The sequence below is a fragment of the Nicotiana sylvestris genome, chromosome 4 (genome assembly GCF_000393655.2).
Source record: "Nicotiana sylvestris chromosome 4, ASM39365v2, whole genome shotgun sequence".
NCBI classification, from domain to species: Eukaryota; Viridiplantae; Streptophyta; class Magnoliopsida; order Solanales; family Solanaceae; genus Nicotiana; species Nicotiana sylvestris.
Genome location: NC_091060.1, coordinates 85,725,763 through 85,745,519, shown reverse-complemented (window position 1 = coordinate 85,745,519; position 19,757 = coordinate 85,725,763). Strand labels below are relative to the sequence as shown.

The 19,757-nt window shown below is 44.3% G+C and overlaps 1 pseudogene; it reads left to right on the top strand.

The window, feature by feature from the left end:
• The window catches only part of LOC104227198 (polyphenol oxidase E, chloroplastic-like), a 44,495-nt pseudogene extending 25,041 nt beyond the window's left edge, over window positions 1-19,454 (top strand).
• Window positions 19,455-19,757: the final 303 nt, after the last annotated feature.

The window sequence follows — 19,757 nt, the reverse complement described above, 5'->3', positions numbered from 1 at the left end:
GCCCCTCTTTGCCCGAAGACACGAAGGGTTTTCGCGCAAAGATAAAGCAAGCGATTTTTGCCTGTCCGAATACTCCGTGTGAAGCATTTTTTGAAAAAGATTTGACCGAACCTTTGCTTCAGAGGTTTCCTACATATCCTGGGCTGAACAGGAATCAAGTCAATGTAGTTCGGGAAATTTTGGTAGCTGGGACTACCGTGTGACTGTAGTGCTTGCTGTTGTTGTGCGCTGTTGCATGTTGCTGTAGGATGCTACTGCTCATTGATCTCCTTGTTACATTGTTCTTGAAAGGAAAAACAAGAAGCTAAGCTAGAGTGTGAGATCTCATCTATCTTCAACTTGTTCTTGTTGCCTTGCTTTCTTGTCGGCTAACGCTTTCCTCTGATGCTTTTATTTGCGAGCTTGGGAGATGATGCTGGTCCTTCGCCTTTTCTGAATGCCAGTTTTCATCACTTTGCTTGATCTGCTGGGAACATGTCCCTCTTCTTTAATTCTTCCAATGGTTTCTTCAGTGGTATCATAGTTTGTTATGTTGGGCGTGCTATAACGTTCCCAAACTGCTTCTTTTGAGACGCGTTCCTTCTTTCTTTTGAATCGCGCTTGCTTTTGCAGCCTTCTGCTTCTTGGCGCTGGGGATTTTGTTGTTTCCTGCTTGGGGATCTCTGTTGTAACCTTCCGTCTTCAGGTGGGGTTACCGATTCCAGAATCTAGAGCTAAAAATATTCCCGCATTTTACTGGTGGGCGACCTAGAACTTAAATGTATTCCCGCATTTTACTGGTGGGCGACCTAGAACTTAAATGTATTCCCGCATTATACTGGTGGGCGACCTTGAACTTAAATGTATTCCCGCATTTTACTGGTGGGCGACCTAGAACTTAAATGTATTCCCGCATTATACTGGTGGGCGACCTAGAACTTAAATGTATTCCCGTATTTTACTGGTGGGCGACCTAGAACTTAAATGTATTCCCGCATTATACTGGTGGGCGACCTAGAACTTAAATGTATTCCCGCATTTTACTGGTGGGCGACCTAGAACTTAAATGTATTCCCGCATTATACTGGTGGGCGACCTAGAACTTAAATGTATTCCCGCATTTTACTGGTGGGCGACCTAGAACTTAAATGTATTCCCGCATTATACTGGTGGGCGACCTAGAACTTAAATGTATTCCCGCATTATACTGGTGGGCGACCTAGAACTTAAATGTATTCCCGCATTATACTGGTGGGCGACCTAGAACTTAAATGTATTCCCGCATTTTACTGGTGGGCGACCTAGAACTTAAATGTATTCCCGCATTATACTGGTGGGCGACCTAGAACTTAAATGTATTCCCGCATTATACTGGTGGGCGACCTAGAACTTAAATGTATTCCCGCATTTTACTGGTGGGCGACCTAGAACTTAAATGTATTCCCGCATTTTACTGGTGGGCGACCTAGAACTTAAATGTATTCCCGCATTATACTGGTGGGCGACCTAGAACTTAAATGTATTCCCGCATTATACTGGTGGGCGACCTAGAACTTAAATGTATTGAAATTGTTTCCCCCGTTCCTCCGAGAAATTTTTTGACAATTGGCAGAAAATTTTCTGCCCCGGTTTTTGGTGACTTCCCTGGCGTTGCATCTCGCTGCCATCATCAATCCTTTGTTTTCCTGCAGCAAACAAACGGATCTAATTAGTTTTAATCGTGGTGGTAGAGAGTGCCTTTCCGGCGGATGATTTTTCCTCTCTTCCCTTTTTCTTGCTCTATGTCCCCATAATTGGTTAGTGGACGAAATTGCCTGTCGGGGGTCTCTAGCCTGCTGGGGCCGGTTTTCGATTTGTTCCCTTTTCTGCTTTCTCTTTAAGCACATGCTGTGGGAGTCTGCTTTTATTCCCGAAACAATTCCCTTTGGGAGCTTACTTCCTCTAAAACTGCGAGGCACGATCATTGCGTTGCCTGGGGTCGGCCTTTAAAACTGTTTGTGTTATCCTGTATTGGATGAATTCCCCTTCGGTCTCTGGTAGTAAGCTTTGAAAAATCCTTTTCAAGACAAATTTTAGGAAGAGAAATAAAAGCTAGAAAAGGAGAAAATCTTTCTGAACACATATTTGGTGGGGAGAAGAAACTCAAAAGAACTTATCTGGAGGACATGACTGGTCCCCGTGATCATGAAGTGCACCATAGATTCCCGACCCAGTCTATTTGTATCAATCGATTTGCTCGATGGTCTGACTTGCTGGGGATGATAAATGACTGTCCATTTCGTTGCAAATGTGGTAGCTTTTATTGATCTGTCTTGTCGCCTCATAGTGCCCTTCGAGGGGTTCACTAATGAGACTCTCTCTTTTCTCTCATCTCCCGGCGCCTTATGGTGCATGTGAAGGTTTTCACCAATAAGACTCTCATTTCATATCCCTCATCTTTCATCGCCTCTCGGTTCCTGTGAAGGTTTTCACCGATAAGACTCTCTCATTTTATTTCTTTCGAGGAATTGGGGTGTTGTAGATACGATTCTCTCTTCTGGAGATTCCTTTGACCATCAATGCATTCCCAGTCTTACGATCCTCTTCTTTGCTGGGTATCGGTGTATTATTCTCGGCCTTATTTGCCTGACTCGACATCTCTTGAACATTGATCGGGAGGTCTTTTGGACGTTGATGTTGGTTTTGGTATGGGGTTAAAGAAAGGCTATAAAAATGAAAATAATTTGATGGGTGATGTGCTACAACTTTTGGAATCAAACCTTTGTTGGAACTTAAAACATAACCTCTGCCCCAGTTTTCTTGCTTGGGGAATTTTATTTTTTACACTTATGTTGAGCTATGTGCGTTACGCACATTGTGCCTATTATGCACACTATGTACATTATGCATCCTATATTCACTATGATGCACACTATGACCGAGCCGTGAGGCGCCTACGTATCCTCTTCGAGGAATCAGGTCAAACGTAGTTCCCACGGTTTTGTATTTCTTATGATTTTATCTTCTTTTTCTTTTCCTTCTTTTCATTTTCTTTTTTTTTTCCATGTCTTTTCCATTAATGATTCCAAAAGAGGGGTATGAAAGAATAACATAAGGCTCAAAGGGGGAAGCAAGGGTTAAAAGTGTTTGGATAGAAGAAAGAATTGCCTCCGTCATCTCATTATCCAATAAATGCCAAATGCAAACAAATAAACCAAAAATTGCCATAATTAAAGAAATTACGCATAATATCTCTTGACCGCATCTGAATTGATAGCCATGTCGACACATCTACCTTCGACATCTGTCAAACACAAAGCACCGTTGGACAATACTCTGGTCACGATATAAGGCCCTTGCCAATTTGGGGCGAATTTGCCTTTTGCCTCGACCTGATGTGGGAGGATCTTCTTCAATACCTGCTGCCCTACTTCAAACTTCCTGGGGCGCACCTTCTTATTATATGTTCTTGCCATTCTCTTCTGGTACAAGCTGACCATGGCACACTGCTGCCAATCTTTTCTCATCTATCAGGCTCAACTGTTCCAATCGAGCTTTGACCCATTCATCATCATTAATCCCGGCTTCAGCGACAATTCGGAGGGACGGAATTTCGACCTCCGCTGGTATTACGGCTTCAGTTCCGTACACCAACAAATAAGGAGTTGTACCTATGGAAGTCCGGACAGTAGTGCGGTAACCCAACAAAGCAAAGGGTAATCTCTCGTGCCATTGTCTAGATCCTTCCACCATCTTTCGCAGTATCTTTTTGATATTCTTGTTGGCTGCTTCGACTGCTCCATTCGCCTTGGGACGATATGGGGTGGAATTGCGGTGTGTAATCTTGAATTGTTGGCATACCTCTCTCATCAGGCTGCTATTAAGATTCACACCGTTATCCGTGATGATCACTTTTGGGATCCCAAATTTGCAGATGATATGGGAATGGACAAAGTCCACCACCGCCTTTTTGGTTACTGATTTGAAGGTTTTAGCCTCAACCCATTTGGTGAAGTAATCAATGGTCACTAGAATGAACCTATGACCGTTGGATGCTGCCGGCTCGATGGGCCCAATGACATCCATGCCCCATGCCACAAACGGCCAGGGTGCTGACATCGTATGTAACTCCGTTGGCGGAGAATGAATCAAATCTCCATGTATCTGGCACTGATGGCATTTCCTTATGAAAGTGATACAGTCGTGTTCCATGGTGAGCCAATAACACCCTGTTCGAAGGATCTTTCTTGCCAATACATATCCGCTCATGTGTGGCCCACAAACTCCAGCATGTACCTCTGCCATAACCGTCGTTGCTTGACTGGCATCTATGCATCTCAACAATCCCAAATCCGGGGTTCTTTTGTACAATACTCCTCCGCTGAGGAAGAAACCATTCGACAAACGCCGAAGGGCTCTTTTTTGGTCTCCAGAGGCATGTTCTGGATATATCCCCATTCTGAGGTATTCCTTGATATCATGAAACCAGGGTTCGCCATCTGCTTCTTCTTCTATGGCATTGCAGTAGGCGTGCTGATCACGGACCTGGATGTGTAGAGGATCAACATACATTTTGTCAGGGTGGTGCAGCATTGATGCTAAGGTGGCCAAGGCATCCGCAACCTCATTGTGAACTCTCGGGATGTGTTTGAACTTCACCGATCGAAATTGCTTGCTCAGATCATGCAAGCATTGTCGGTATGGTATGAGTTTTAGATCTCGTGTTTCCCATTCACCCTGAATTTGATGTACCAAGAGGTCCGAGTCTCCCAAGACCAAGACGTCTTGGACATCCATGTCAGCAGCCAAGCGCAGACCCAGAATGCAAGCCTCATACTCGGCCATATTGTTGGTGCAATAGAAGCGTAGTTGAGCCGTAACAGGATAATGCCGTCCTGTTTCAGAAATGAGTACTGCTCCTATTCCAACCCCTTTTGCGTTTGCAGCTCCATCGAAGAAAATCTTCCAACCCGATTCCTCGGGTAATTCCAACTCATTTGTATGCATTACCTCTTCGTCAGGAAAATACGTTCTTAAGGGCTTGTATTTTTCATCAACGGGATTCTCCGCCAAATGGTCTGCCAGCGCCTGGGCTTTCATGGCCGTCCTCGTCACATAGATGATATCAAACTCTGTGAGCAGAATTTGCCACTTTGCCAACCTTCCCGTGGGCATAGGTTTCTGAAAGATATACTTTAATGGGTCCAAACGGGATATGAGATAAGTAGTATACGAAGACAGGTAGTGCTTCAACTTCTGAGCTACCCAAGTTAGGGCACAACATGTTTTCTCGAGTTGAGTGTACTTGACCTCATGTACTGTGAATTTCTTGCTAAGATAGTAGATGGCCTGCTCCTTCCTTCCTGTGTCATCATGTTGCCCCAATACACAACCAAATGAATTTTCCAAGACCGTTAGGTAAAGAATTAAGGGCTTCCCAGGCTTCGGCGGGACCAATACGGGTGGATTAGACAGATACCCTTTGATTTGGTCGAAGGCCTCCTGACACTCTGCTGTCCAACCTACCGCAGCATCCTTTCTCAGCAACCGAAATATGGGCTCACAAGTTGCGGTGAGTTGGGCGATGAACCTGCTGATGTAATTGAGTCTACCCAGCAAACTCATTACCTCTGTTTTGTTCCTTGGCGGTGGCAAATCTCGGATGGATTCAACTTTAGATGGGTCTAACTCAATCCCCCGTCGACTGACGATGAATCCTAGCAGCTTTCCTGATGGAACCCCGAATGCGCATTTGGCCGGGTTGAGCTTGATATCGTACCTTTGGAGTCTTTGGAAAATCTCCTTAGGTCTGCTACATGGTCTTCCTGACGCCAAGATTTGATGATCACATCATCGATGTACACCTCGATTTCTTTGTGTATCATGTCATGAAACACAGCAGTCATTGCTCGCATGTATGTTGCCCCGGCGTTCTTCAGTCCGAACGGCATTACCCGATAGCAGTAAGTTCCCCATGGCGTAATAAACGCTATCTTTTCCGCATCTTCCTCGTCCATTAGGATCTGATGATAACCCGCATAGCAATCCACAAAGGATCCGATCTCGCGCCCAGCGCAATTATCGATCAGGATATGAATGATGGGTAACGGAAAATTGTCCTTGGGACTTGCTTTGTTGAGGTTGCGGTAGTCGACGCATACCCTGATTTTTCCATCCTTCTTTGGGACTGGTACCACATTGGCCAACCACTCGGGATATCGAGTGACCCGAATGACCTTCGCTTGCAACTGCTTAATTACTTCTTCTTTGATCTTTACACTCATTTCTGTTTTAAATTTCCTTAGTTTTTGCTTGACCGGAGGGTATGCCGGGTCAGTGGGTAATTTGTGAACCACTAAATTGGTGCTTAATCCAGGCATATCGTCATATGACCATGCAAAAACATCTTTGAATTCCATGAGGGTTTTGATCAATTCTTCTCTGACATTCGGCTCAATGTGGATGCTAATTTTGGTCTCTTGGACGTTATCAGCGTCTCCTAGATTCACAGCCTCAGTGTCATTTAGGTTAGGCTTGGGTTTCTCTTCAAATTGGCACAGTTCTCGGTTTATCTCTTCGAAGGCTTCACCTTCGTCACATTCAGATTCATCATCACAAACGACCTCTTGCATCATTGAGTCGGATTCAGATTGATTTATTAGACTAGGTCGAAGATCCGCTGTGCATGCCAAAACATAAATCAAAGCCTACTACCAAGACTCCCCTCGGACAGGAAGAGGAGTAACTGTCCAATTGTTGGTCTTGGCCTCAGGCCCCACAAACTGTATCTCTGCTCTGCTGGAACCTTCTCCAGCTTCCACCATACTGACATCCGCGAATAGCCTCTCAAAACTCTGATTCAGGTCTTCATTTATACCGATCAAAGGTCCTAGAATCTTTGGGACCGGTGACCCCTTGGCACTTGCTTTGACAAAAAACCTTAAGAGACGTGGCACTGGTTTAGGCAGAAACCAGACCCTCTTCTTCATTTTTCGCGCTTGCTTCCTATCTGCTGCGGTTGGTTTGAACCCTAATCCGAAAGTTTCCAGATTTTTAGGAAGGGAGACAGGTTGGATAATCCCTTGAAGCTCGACTCCCAGGCCTTTTCCCGGCACAAATCCATTACCCAGCATTTCTGAGACCATCATGACTGTTGCGGCAGCTACTCTAGGGTGCGGGACGATTTCTCCTTCAAAAATTTTGTTGGCCGACCCTGTATCGAAAATCTGGTAGACCCAAGGACCTTTGTCATCAGCGGTCTCTATGAAAGGTACAATGGCTCCGCCCATGGTGCACGTTGTATCCTCGCCGTGTAACACGACCTCTTGTCTTTCCCACTCGAACTTCACCATCTGATGTAGGGTGGAGGGCACCGCCTTGGCTGCATGAATCCAGGGTCGTCCCAACAGCAGGTTATAAGATACTGTGGCGTCTAATACCTGGAATTCCATGGTAAACAAGACTGGACCGATGGTCAGTTCAAGTACAACATCCCCCACAGTGGCTGTTACGTTTCCGTCAAACCCTCGGACACAGATACTGTTCTTGTGGATCCTTCCGTGGTCGATCTTTAACTAGTTCAAGGTAGATAGTGGGCAAATATTGGCGCTTGAGCCGTTATCCACCAATACTCGAGTTACCACCGAGTCTTCACATTTGACAGCTAGGTATAGAGCTTTATTATGCTCCGTACCTTCCACCGGCAGGTCATCATCTGAGAATGTTACCCTGTTCACCTCGAAAATCTTGCTGGCAATGGTTTCCAGGTGGTTTACAGAAATCTCACTGGGTACATGAGCTTCGTTCAATATCTTCAACAGGGCCCGACGATGCTCCTCAGAATGGATCAGTAATGACAACAGTGAGATCTGGGCCGGTGTTTTTCTCAGCTGTTCGACCACAGAATAGTCTTGTACTTTCATCTTCCTCAGGAACTCTTCAGCCTCTTCTTCGGACACAGGTTTCTTGGTTGCAACTGGGTTGGTTCTTCTTAGCTCTACCGGGGCAAAACATCGACCTGATCGAGTCAACCCTTGCGCTTCACAACTGACTTCTTCCACCTGTTTTCCTTTGTACATCACCACCGCCTTTTCATATTTCCAAGGCACAGCCCTGCTGTCAATCATCGGCAGTTGGACCACAGGTTTTATGGTCACCAGTTCTCTACATACCCCTTTTAACACGACTGTCGGTGTGGGCGGGATCCCTGATACTACCAACTTGCTTGGCTCGGGTTTGCTTGTTATGGCGGACGGGCTCTTTCCCAATATCACTACCGGCTTGACGCCTTCTCCCTGCGACTGTACACTCGTTCCTCCACTGGTTGGGACTTCTTTCAGGGCGGCTTTGATCATCATCACTGTTTGTGAGGGTTTTCTCAATTCTCCTCCCTCACACACCAACTCAATCATGTGAGTTTCGTGGTGCGCTGGCAGTGGGTTTTGGTTGATGTTAGGAGCTTCTGGTGTCTGGACCTCGATCTTATTGGTGTCAATAAGATCTTGTATGGCATGCCTTAATTTCCAGCACTTCTCGGTATCATGCCCGAGCATCCCTGAACAGTATTCACAACTGATTGATCGATCCAAATTCTGAGGTGGGGGATTTGGTTCTCGAGTCTGGACAGGACTAACCAAACCCAATTGCCTCAGCTTGTGGAACAAAGCGGTGTAGGTTTCTCCCAGCTCCGTGAAAGTTCTCTGCTTCCGCAACCTGTCATTCCTAGCATCTGGATTTCCCCGAAAGCCTGCCCCTGAAGGGTTTCTATACGCCCTTGGTGGAGGGTAGGTGTTTTGTGGTGGTGCATATATGTTCTGGGGAGCCGGTGCGCGCCATTGTGGGCGAACCGGAGGCTGAGTGTATGCCTGGGCTTGGTGTACGGAACAATGTGGTTCTCGAGGTGGATAGAAATTTTGTGGTGGGTTGTATGGGTATTCTGACCTGTGAGGTCTGAGTTGGTTGTAGTGCGGCCTGCCAGCCCTAGACCAACTGCCTGCCTCGACCGTGGCAACCTCTTCTTTCTTTCTTCTCAACGCACCTCCCGTGCCGCTTTGAATAGCCTGGGTTGTGGCCTTGAGTGCCGAATAGTTCAAGATCTTGTCAGACCTCAAACCCTCTTCTATCATGACCCCTATCTTGACCACCTCGTTGAAAGATTTTCCAACCGTTGTCACCAAGTGACCAAAGTAGGTTGGATCCAATGTCTGCAAAAAATAGTCCACCATCTCTCCCTCTCTCATGGGAGGATCGACTCTAGCTGCTTGTTCTCTCCAGCGGAACCCGAACTCGCGAAAACTTTCCCCGGGTTTCTTCCCAGTTCTCAATAATGTGAGACGGTCAGGGACTATCTCGAGATTGTACTGGAAATGACCTGCAAAAGCCTGCGCCAGATCATCCCACGTGTACCACCTGCTGGAATCCTGCCTGGTATACCATTCTAGTGCAGATCCGCTCAGACTTTGGCCGAAATAAGCTATCAGCAGCTCATCCTTGCCGCCTGCCCCTCTCATTTTGCTACAGAATCCCCGCAAATGTGCCATGGGATCACCGTGCCCTTCATATAAATCAAACTTAGGCATCTTGAACCCAGCCGGGAGTTGGACGTCTGGGAAAGGGCACAGATCTTTGTATGCTACGCTGACTTGATTGCCCAGCCCGTGCAAGTTCCTGAAGGACTGCTCCAGGCTTTTGAACTTTCTCAATACTTCATCCTGTTCAGGGGCCTTAACCGGCTTCTCAACCTCTGCCGGCACTTCCAAATGTGGATTGTAAGCCTGTGGTTCAGGGGCATGAAACGTAGGCTCGGGGGGATAGTATTGTGTATCGTGAGCCTGAAACAATGGCTCACTGGTCGTCCTTTGCAAAGGGGCTGATGTTGGTCCCACAAAAATGGGAATATTGGGTGTTGGGAGAGGTTGATGGGGTGGTGGAGCTTGGGAATCATGAGGGCTTCTTTCTTGATGATAAAGGGGATTTGGACGGCTTGTGGAAGGGCCAGAGTGAGGGTATTCCGGCATGTGTCCCAGTGTTTCAGGGCTCTTTTGTGTTTTGGCTAGGGCTAGCTGCATTGCATTCATCTCTAGTCCCATCCTTTCAATCTTTTCCATCGCTTCTTTTAGCAACTGGCTCATTGGCCTTTCTTCCTCATTACTATTCTCTGAAGTAGTCATGCTTGTTGCTACCGGTCCTTTGGATTTGGTTTGGTATGAGTGTGTTGCCAGAGTTCTTTAACCACTAACTTGTCTGGTTCAGACAATAACAAACTTTGTTAGCGTTAGATTTTAACAGATTTGATCATAACACATAGAGGATGCAATGCACCTAGGCAGTTAACCGTTTCTACATGCTTTGCTTCAAAGAACATGCGTCATCCCGGTTTGCTCATTCGTCCCTTTAAAGTATTTTGGGAAACCCTGCGTTTTATTTTATTTGTATTTTCTTTTCTTTATTTATTAAAAGCGGTCGAATCTTATGGGGATTGCCTACGTATCACGTCCCCGCGTGAATCAGACCAGGCGTAGTTCTGCCTCAAAGTAAAGACATACAAAATTCTTTTGGAATCACTCAATTTCATTATCGAAAATTGCTATTACACATTACTTTAACAAAATAGCAACAGTACAGACTCCACGGTTTTAAACTTGGTTTGAGGAAAAGAAAACAACATATGGTTTGAGGAAAAGAAAACAACATATGGGGAAACAACAAACAAAACGAACAGGACTCGATCAAAGACTAATTTTCCAACTTAGGGACCCACGAGGCATCTTTCGGCCCTTTCGCGGCCCTAGGTGTAAGGACTCTTTGCAAGCTCTTCAACTCGTTCATAATCTGGTGGACGCAGCCCATGATGGAGACAATGAGGGTTTCCCGAGGTGTTTGTTCGCATGCCAAGAATTTCAGGTAGATGTAATGCCCGATCTCGTCAATTCTTGCTCGAATGTTGTCCCTTTCTGCGAACAACTGCCTCATCTGTCGGCTCCTTAATCCCAGCGTTTGTGCATTGGTGGCGAGCTGATCCTGGAACATCTCCATTTGCCTTTCCATCCTGGTCATTGCATTGTAATAGCGTCTTCTGTCGGCTTGGGCATCTTGTGTTTGCTTGAAGATCCGCTCTTGCAGAGCGGAATTTGTTTCCTTTACCGCTTTGACGCTCAGTTCACAATCCCTCATGACCTGCTGTAGGCGCTTCCTCCGGGCCATTGTACCTTTTGCCCATTTGACCTTCATCCTTGCTATGCAAGCCTCTGATTGGTCTAATTCTTCTTGGCTCTGGATGACCTGATTTCTCAAACTGGCTATCAATCTTTCGTCGGAGCAACGCTTCTGTCGGTCGATGTTATTCTTACTGGCTTGGCGAAGGCGGGCCTTCAGGGTTTGGTTCTCTTGGGCTAGCTTGTCTTTTTCAGCCTGCTCCTGGGCGACTTGCACGTTGTTTTCGAATACAATCCTTTCAACTTGTCGTTTTAGCTTCCTGATTTCAACCAGGTAACCTTCCTCTTTTGCGAGCCAGTCCCATTGCTCTTGTGATGACTCAACAAAATCTTGGAGGTGAGGCCGTTTGGTTGGCCGTTCCACAATGTTCTTCTTGTTATGCCAAGCGAGATAGGCCGGCGAGACTTCACCCCTAGACACATCACCTACCCGAGTATTTGCCGTCAGGTACTGGCATTCACTCCATATGCAACGAACTGTCTTTTCAGGAAATTGGCCGTCACTGCTGACCTCGACTGCATAAGTGCTGAGATCTTCGTCCGGGTGTAGTACTTGACATCTTCCCAACTGTCTCATTACCCTGTAAGGGGCATAAGGTTGAATACCCCTGAGTCCCATCAAGAGGAAGTGAGGACCAGTGGCGGGCATGTATATGATTTCTTCCACAGAAAGCCAACCCAAAGTCCAGTTTATTTGGTCTGCGGTGATGACCCGGAGATAGGATACCCATTCTTCAAACCCTCACGGTGATCGGAAACCTGAAACCCTTAGGTTATAACCCTCGATGCAGCCCCCATTTGTAGACATGTAGCGCATATACTGAGGATGGTGACACAAGTGTTCGATCATCCACATCTGTAATAACAAGTTGCACCCCTCGAAGAAGATTGTTCCGGCCTTACAAGCCCTGAGGGCTCGGTACATTTCTGACACTATCATAGGAGCAAGGATGCTTTTTTCGTTGGTAATCAGGACTTTGACGATTCCAGCCACTTTCAGGTCGATATTTCTATCTTTTCGGGGGAACACCACAAGGCCCAAAAATGCCACCATAAAAGCGAACCGCCTATGCTCATTCCATTTTACCAGATTTACCCTGCTGCAAACACCACTTTCTGGATCATTAAATCCTCCTATGCTCCCGTACCTCTGGTATATGAATTGTAGGGTAGAAAAACCTCTATCCAGTTCAGCGTATGGGACTCCCTTGCTTATCTTCAACAGATCCATGAATTTGTGTGAATTCACAGCTCTTGGAGCGATCAGGTATTTGTGTCTCAAACCTTCAGTGACGTCCATGTAACCCGCCATTTCTTCTAAGGTTGGGGTGAGTTCAAAATCCGAGAAACGGAACACGTTGTGGGCCGGATCCCAAAATGTAACCAAAGCCTTTATGATGTCGCACCGAGGTCTGACGTTCAACAAATTAACCAAACCTCCCAGGTGCAGTTTGATCTTGTCTTGCTCTGACTTTTCCAAATCCTCCCACCATAATTACACTTCCAGAGGGATTTTTTGCTTCTAACTTTTACCGGCAAACTTGGACTTATGCTCATTCTGCATGTTTATTGGGGTGATTAAGCAAAGATCCAAACTCATTGGACTCAAATACCAAATTGACACACCCTTTTTTTCCTAGAAAAACGAAATTTGGTTGTTTCCGAAAAGTATGATGTCACCTTAAAAACTTTCGTTCTTTGGATTGTACCTATATTTTGAAAAACACGTTGAGCCCGATGGGGGTTGCATACGTATCTCGCACCCTGCGAGAATCAAACTGACGTAGTTCAGGCATAAGCCGAATTTTGAAGACACACTATTTTTCTCTTAGAAATGAATCAAAGACTCTTACTTTCTAAAACAAATTAATAAGACACACATTTTGTTTTTCAAAATTCTGGCAGAGTTTTAACCATTTTCTGGGTATTGATCTTTCAAGAATAATTATCTCCCTATCCGTTATTTTTTTTTTCAAACATTCCCGATATTCAGAAACCGGTCAGCATGCAAGCCTTGAAACAAGTAAATGCATAAAGCAAGCAGGATGCAGCAGGATGGTCTTTATTCTCAGGTTGCTTGTCCTAGACGGACCCAGCCCCTGTGCTGAGTCCCCTAAGTCAAATGCATATGATGCAAATAAGCGTTCCTACTAGGGATCCGGCATGAAGTTAAGTTATACTAAGCTGTAAAACCTAGGTGTTTGTTCTAGACCTGGCTTACCCGAGCGGACAACTCGAGCCAAGGATGGGAGCTGTGTACCGGTAACCAAAAGGCCATCCGATTTTGCAACTCCTCCGAATCCTCGTTCTATTTTGGCATATGACACTAACAGAAAGAAGCCACGACCAGCGTGCGCTCCTCAAGAGAGAAGAGAAGGGTTTCGGCACAGTTTATATGTACAGTTCAAACAATATCAAAGCAATTAAAGCAGCATTTGGCACATTAGACGCGAACACGCAAAAATCAGATAATAAATAAAGCCAAATAATAACAATTATTTTAAGCTCGAATTCTTAACCTTGAACCAGTAGTTCTGGGTTCGCCAATCCCCAGCAGAGTCGCCAGAGCTATCGCACCTCCTTTTTCCGCACCCGAGAGGGCGCAGGGGAGTTTTTCCAATTAAAGGACAATCGAAACGGGATTTGTTTATTTGTTTCAGAGTCGCCACTTGGGAGGTTCAGGGTGTCCCAAGTCACCAATTTTGATCCCGAATCAAGGAAATGAATGACTCCATATTACAGTCTGCGTACCAGAAATCCGGGTAAGGAATTCTGTTAACCCGGGAGAGGGTCTTAGGCATTCCCGAGTTCCGTGGTTCTAGCACGGTCGCTCAACTGTTATATTCGGCTTGATTATCTGATTTTATACAAATATGAACTTACGTGCCAATTTTATCTTTTAACCGCTTTTATCATTATTATTATTTTTACAAGGAATTGCAACGTCGCGAAAACATACCTCGAATTACGTTACATCAATGTACACGTGATTATTGACATATCTCGACTCGGTTGAGATTTAGATTTGGGTCACATAAATGTGCACCCGAGTTAAGGAAAATAAATTATTAAAGGCGCGCTTAAAGCAACTAGCGTGTTGTTATTTTGGGGAGAGCCATGAAATTCGCTTAAGCGGCATGTCCCGAATTCTAAGTATTTATATATATACATTTAGAGGGCCCCGCACTTTGTACATTTTTGTTTGTCGAGGCTCGTCTCATTCCTTATGAAAAGAATTTGCAACGTCATGGAAATGCATCTCAGACCGCGCCACAATCAATGTACCCGTGGTTAGAGACACATTTCGATTCCGTTGAGATTGGGATTTGGGTCACATAAATGTGCACCCGAGTTTAAGGAGATAACATTATTAAGTACGCGCTTAAAGAGACTATCGCGTTATTATTCTGGGAGGGCCGTGAGATTTGCTAAACGACCCATCCTGGAAACTTAATGCTTCGATGATATACATTTAACGAGGGCCCCGCAGATCGTGCGTTTTTATTTGTCGAGGCTCATCTCGTCTTTATTTTTAAAGGATATCCTATAGCAACTACGTTTCTTGTCGCATTTTGTTTCTAGTAATTGAAAACAGAAATAGTCCTAGTTAATTACATGCTTGCAGATTATTTATAGCAGGGTCCGAAATGCTTTTACGGAGTAAGGAAACGCAACCATGCATACGGGCCGCTGACCGAACATTATGGGCCCAAATCCAGCTCATGCGGAATGGGCCAGACCTGGGCCACTGTTTATCCGGGGCGGGTCTGTTTGGTCTGTTTTGACCTGGGCTCGACCTTCATCAGGTTGAGATTGCAAGCTTTTGGTTCTTTGTCTTAACATGTGGTTTACTAGTTATGTGAGACCATTTATCAGAAGAGAAAGAGCTTAGCTAATGATGCACAGTTTTCATGCTTGGCATACATTACAGAACATATTACAGAGTAAAACTAAGTCTGAGATGCAACCTATTTCATTGGGAATATTTTCACCTATCAGCATACATATGTAAACTATCATTTAGCTAATCTATATTGATATACACTGGGCATACAGGCTGCTTCTATTGTCAATACAGGAATGAAAATTATCGTATAGTACATGATATCTAATATAACAATCTATGTATGAAAGTCAACTTCAAGTCTTTTTCTATTTGTATTCATGCTCAATGTTCCAATTACATTTGATAGTGCATTGGTTGTGTACCTGGTATAGAGGACAAAGAAGAAAGGAATGATCAGCCGGGCAGTATGCAGTAAACACAGCAACAGCAGATACACAGCAACAACACAGCAACAAATCAGCAATCACAAGTGTTTTCCACAGTCCATAGACAACCAGCGACAATTTCCAGAACAAAGAAAACCAACAGATGGTCGAGCACCAAACAAGTGATCCCAGAAAAGAGTAGTGAAGCAAACAGAAATAACAGAGTGTTCTATGCAGCAACACCAGCAGTCCAACAATCACAAGCAGCTCAATCAGTGCAAACAACAGAACTTGGCCGAGACAACTTGACCACTTCTGTAGATTTCAGACAGTGTTTTGGTTACAGTGTTTACTAGAAATTTCCTTATGTTTTCAGTTTTTTCTTTAAGCTCACAAGACCTCTCTTAAGAATCAAAATTTTCCAGCCTTTTTTAAGTTCTGAAATGGCCTATTTATAAGCCAAACGACCAGTGCAGTCAAGCTGCCTGGATTCTCCATTTTGCAGACTGCCCATACCCTTTAAACCCATGCCTAAGCATCTTTTGATGTCAGCCATTTGTTCCCCACGCCTGGCTTATTCTTTAATCAAGAGTTATGGGCTCATTTTAGTATTCATTTTAAACCCCATACTCTTGTGTCTTGTTCCCCATTGGTATTAGTTTAATCCCAATTCAGTACCCTACTTGTCAGCTCATTTAAACTAATTATTTTTGTTCTTTTCAAACCCCAGACTACCCCTGTTAAACCCTGGTTATCACTGTCTTGACCCTTTGCAATAATGGGTTATTTTGGACTTCTGAAAAATTTAAAATCGAAGCTGCCCTAGACTGAATCTTTTAGCTGTTTTGTAATGCAGTTTATAGGATAATCTCAGGCAATGTCGAGCATTCAGTCAGTGACATGGTTCATTTAGTCATGTGAAATTATTAGCTTATTTGATCCATTAGTTATAGAGAACTAATCGACGACATTTATCGAGTCGACTATACTAATTATAACAGGTAATAATCAGTCGTTCAAATAAACAAACACATACAGGGACCTAAAGGGCTTCGGACAACTTTGGTCGATCACTGGGAACCTATATAAGTTATTTATGCGACGACTATCCTAATCGGACATGCTTATCACAGGGTACATTCAAATCATACACAGAAAACAATCGACCAAATAAAAAGGTCTTTGACAGAGATGGAAGAAATTAAGAAAACTATCAGAAAATAACAAACAAACACAACAAAGCATGCTAACGACTTAATTGGCAGTTGAATAAACAAAAAGGAAAAGAACAACTTACCGAAAAATGTTTAAACCAAACTGACACAAAACTGACTCCACTTTGACCATTTGAAGCCGAACAAACTTTAACCAAGGTGTTCTCACATGAGAACACCTTGGTTAAGGTCTATTAGACCTCAGACCCCTGTCAAGACTGGTCGGATTCCTCAGGTCCATGTGTTCTAGGGTCTGGATTTCCAGATCTGGTTTTTTAGAAGTTGTGGGTAGATTCGGACCAAACCAAGCTTGGTTTGGTCACGAGGGAAGTCATGGGAGTGTCTGATACAAAGATGGTGAGGTTTGGTATAGATCGAGTTTTGTCTCGAATCTTCAAATCCAGATTCGAGACGATAGGAGGTGATTCGAGGTACATGGTTAGTGGATTCGTGTTCAGGGTGGTCGGATGCTTCAGGGGTGTGAAGGGGGTGGTCACCGGCGTTCATGCCGCCGGGTTCTGGTGAAAGGGAAACTAGGGCGGCTGCTAGGGTTTGGGGGTTTCAGGGCTTGGGGAAGGAGACGAGTGAAGGGTGGGGTTCGGATAGGGGGCGTGGGGTGTGAAGGGAAGGCTTATATATGGTCTAGGGGTTTAGATCTGAGCTGTTGGATCAGATGATCTCAACGGCTTGGATCTGATGGTGAGGGGTGAGACGAAGCCGTTGGTATTAAAACGGTGTCGTTTGGTTTTAAGTGATGGATTGGGTTGGACCGTCTAAACAGGTCGGGTCACGGGTGCTTATGTGGACCGTTGGATCAAGAGGCTTAGACGGCTCAGATCGACTTGCCTAAAACGGCGTCGTTTCGGGAGGTGCCTGGGCAGGCCTGGTCTGGACCGGGTCCTTGGTCGGTTTTGGGCCTATTTTTATTTCATTTTCTGGGCCCAAATCAATCTTTCTTTGTTTTCTTAACAAAAATGAAATAACAAAAATAAATAATGAAACAAAAAATGAAATTAAAACAAACAACCATGTGACACTTCAACACAATTATCATACCAAATTAAAATATTTAAGTAAGTTAAATCACAACCTAGAACGAACGACGCCTATATATTTTTTGAATTTTTCGTTCTTTTTAACGACCGAATTACGATTTTGACTACCCTGACAGACATGCTTTTGTATTTTGATCGGTAAGATTAAATGCAAAATGGGCAGATCCACACATGACTAACAACACCTGTCACGGAAAAATGACAAATTGTACAGTGAGGCCATTTATCACTATTTTTTGTTTTCCTTTTTGAGTGATTGCTCGTGAAGCAAAAATCACGTGCTTACACTACCGGGTTTTGGGAATATATTCATTGTATAAAGGATTCATTCCATAAGAAGTTTAAGATGTTGTTTATTATTGTTGTTCTTTCGTAAATATTAGGCTTACCTAGTCCTTAAGAGTAGGTGCCATCACGAAACCTAACAGAGAGGAAATTGGGTCGTGACAAATTTATTTTACTAGTAGGTGTCTGGACTGTTCCTCATCACTACCCCACCGAGGTTAGTCTTGATACTTACTAGGCACCGCTATAGTGTGCTCATACTACACTTCTATACATTTTTGTGTACTGATCCAGGTATTCAATCGGTAGTAGTTGTGTGGGTCGTTGCGGTGGAGACTCAAGGTTAACCTGCTGCAGCATTCGCAGGCCTCGGAGTCACCTTCATTTGTACTTATTTCCATTTGTTCCTTTTGTTCCAGAACAGTGATGTATTTATTTTGTATAACTATTCTTAGAAAGGCTTATGATTTGTACCACCGGTTTTGGGAGTGTAATTTGTTAAAAGTTATTTAAATTAAAGTTAGCAAATGTAAATGTTATCTCAGTTAATGTTAGGTTTACCTAGTTTAAAGACTAGGTGCCATCACGACTCCTTCAGAGGGATTTTGGGTCGTGACAAGTTAGTATCAGAGCTCTAGGTTCATAGGTGCTATGAGTCATAAGCAGGTTTAGTAGAGTCTTGCGGATCGGTACGGAGACGTCTGTACTTATATTCGAGAGGCTACAGAACTATTAGGATAACCTCACTTCTTTCATTCCTTATTATGCAATATTGATTCAGCTCGAAGTGTATAAATTATATTCCTTTACATCCACTCGTGTATAAAATTACGCTCTCAGTGTCCGCTATGAGCCAGTGGTTTGTGATGCTATAGACGGACTACGAGGGAGTCAGGGATGCTTAGACATTATCTCAACGTGTTGTCTAGACTGAAGATATAGAGGTATTGAGAGACTATTCAGTTGTTCGTATGGAGGCACAGCAGTTTCCAGCATCTGACGAGTGCGAGCTTGGAAAGGTTTAATTGGTTGACTAGTCGTAGCGATTGTGGCAAGGCGACGGGGTGGGTGTTGATTAGGAATAGTTGGTGGTATTGGAGTACCTTGTGATTTGTGTTGTGCGAGCTATTAAGGTTAGTTTTGCGGATCATCAGACGTTGTTTTCTATGGCTTTGCGCCAAGTGGAGGAGTCCAATAGCGGCTTTCAGGTTGCAGAGTCAGATTTATATCAGTTTTGGCCTGAGGCATGTGTATATGTGGTAGGTGGATTCCCGGATTTTGTGTATGACCAAGGTCTGAGATATTGCACAGGATGATATTGGGGCTTACAATATTTCTACGTTATTAATGGATTTACATTTCAGCATCGAGGGGAGTTGGATGAACAACTCCATATTCCCAGAAGGTCTATTCAGTATGGGCGTCATGGTTGTGGCAGGACAGGGTGCTTAAGAGGAAACGCGATGGTTTATGAGCTTCTAAGCTATGTGGTTCATGTTAGGATCATCTGTATTTAGGACTTTGATTGGGGTTACTTTATATCAACTATCCAAAGAAATGGGTCAGTTCAGTAGTGTTAGGTCAGCATAACAATGGAAGTAAATGGTCTTTTAGAATGGAAATTCTCTACTGGAAGTTGTGGCGGCGCTCTTGGATTAGACGGTTTGGTTGAGTCGGGGAGGTGTAGTCCTGATGGCTTAGTTACATGCGGGTGGATCTCGGGGAGTTCTCGATGGTTTGGGCAACGACTTGATTCGGATGGCTGCGATGGGCATAAGGAATATGTTGTGCATTGTGGATTTCTTCTAAATAGGTATAAA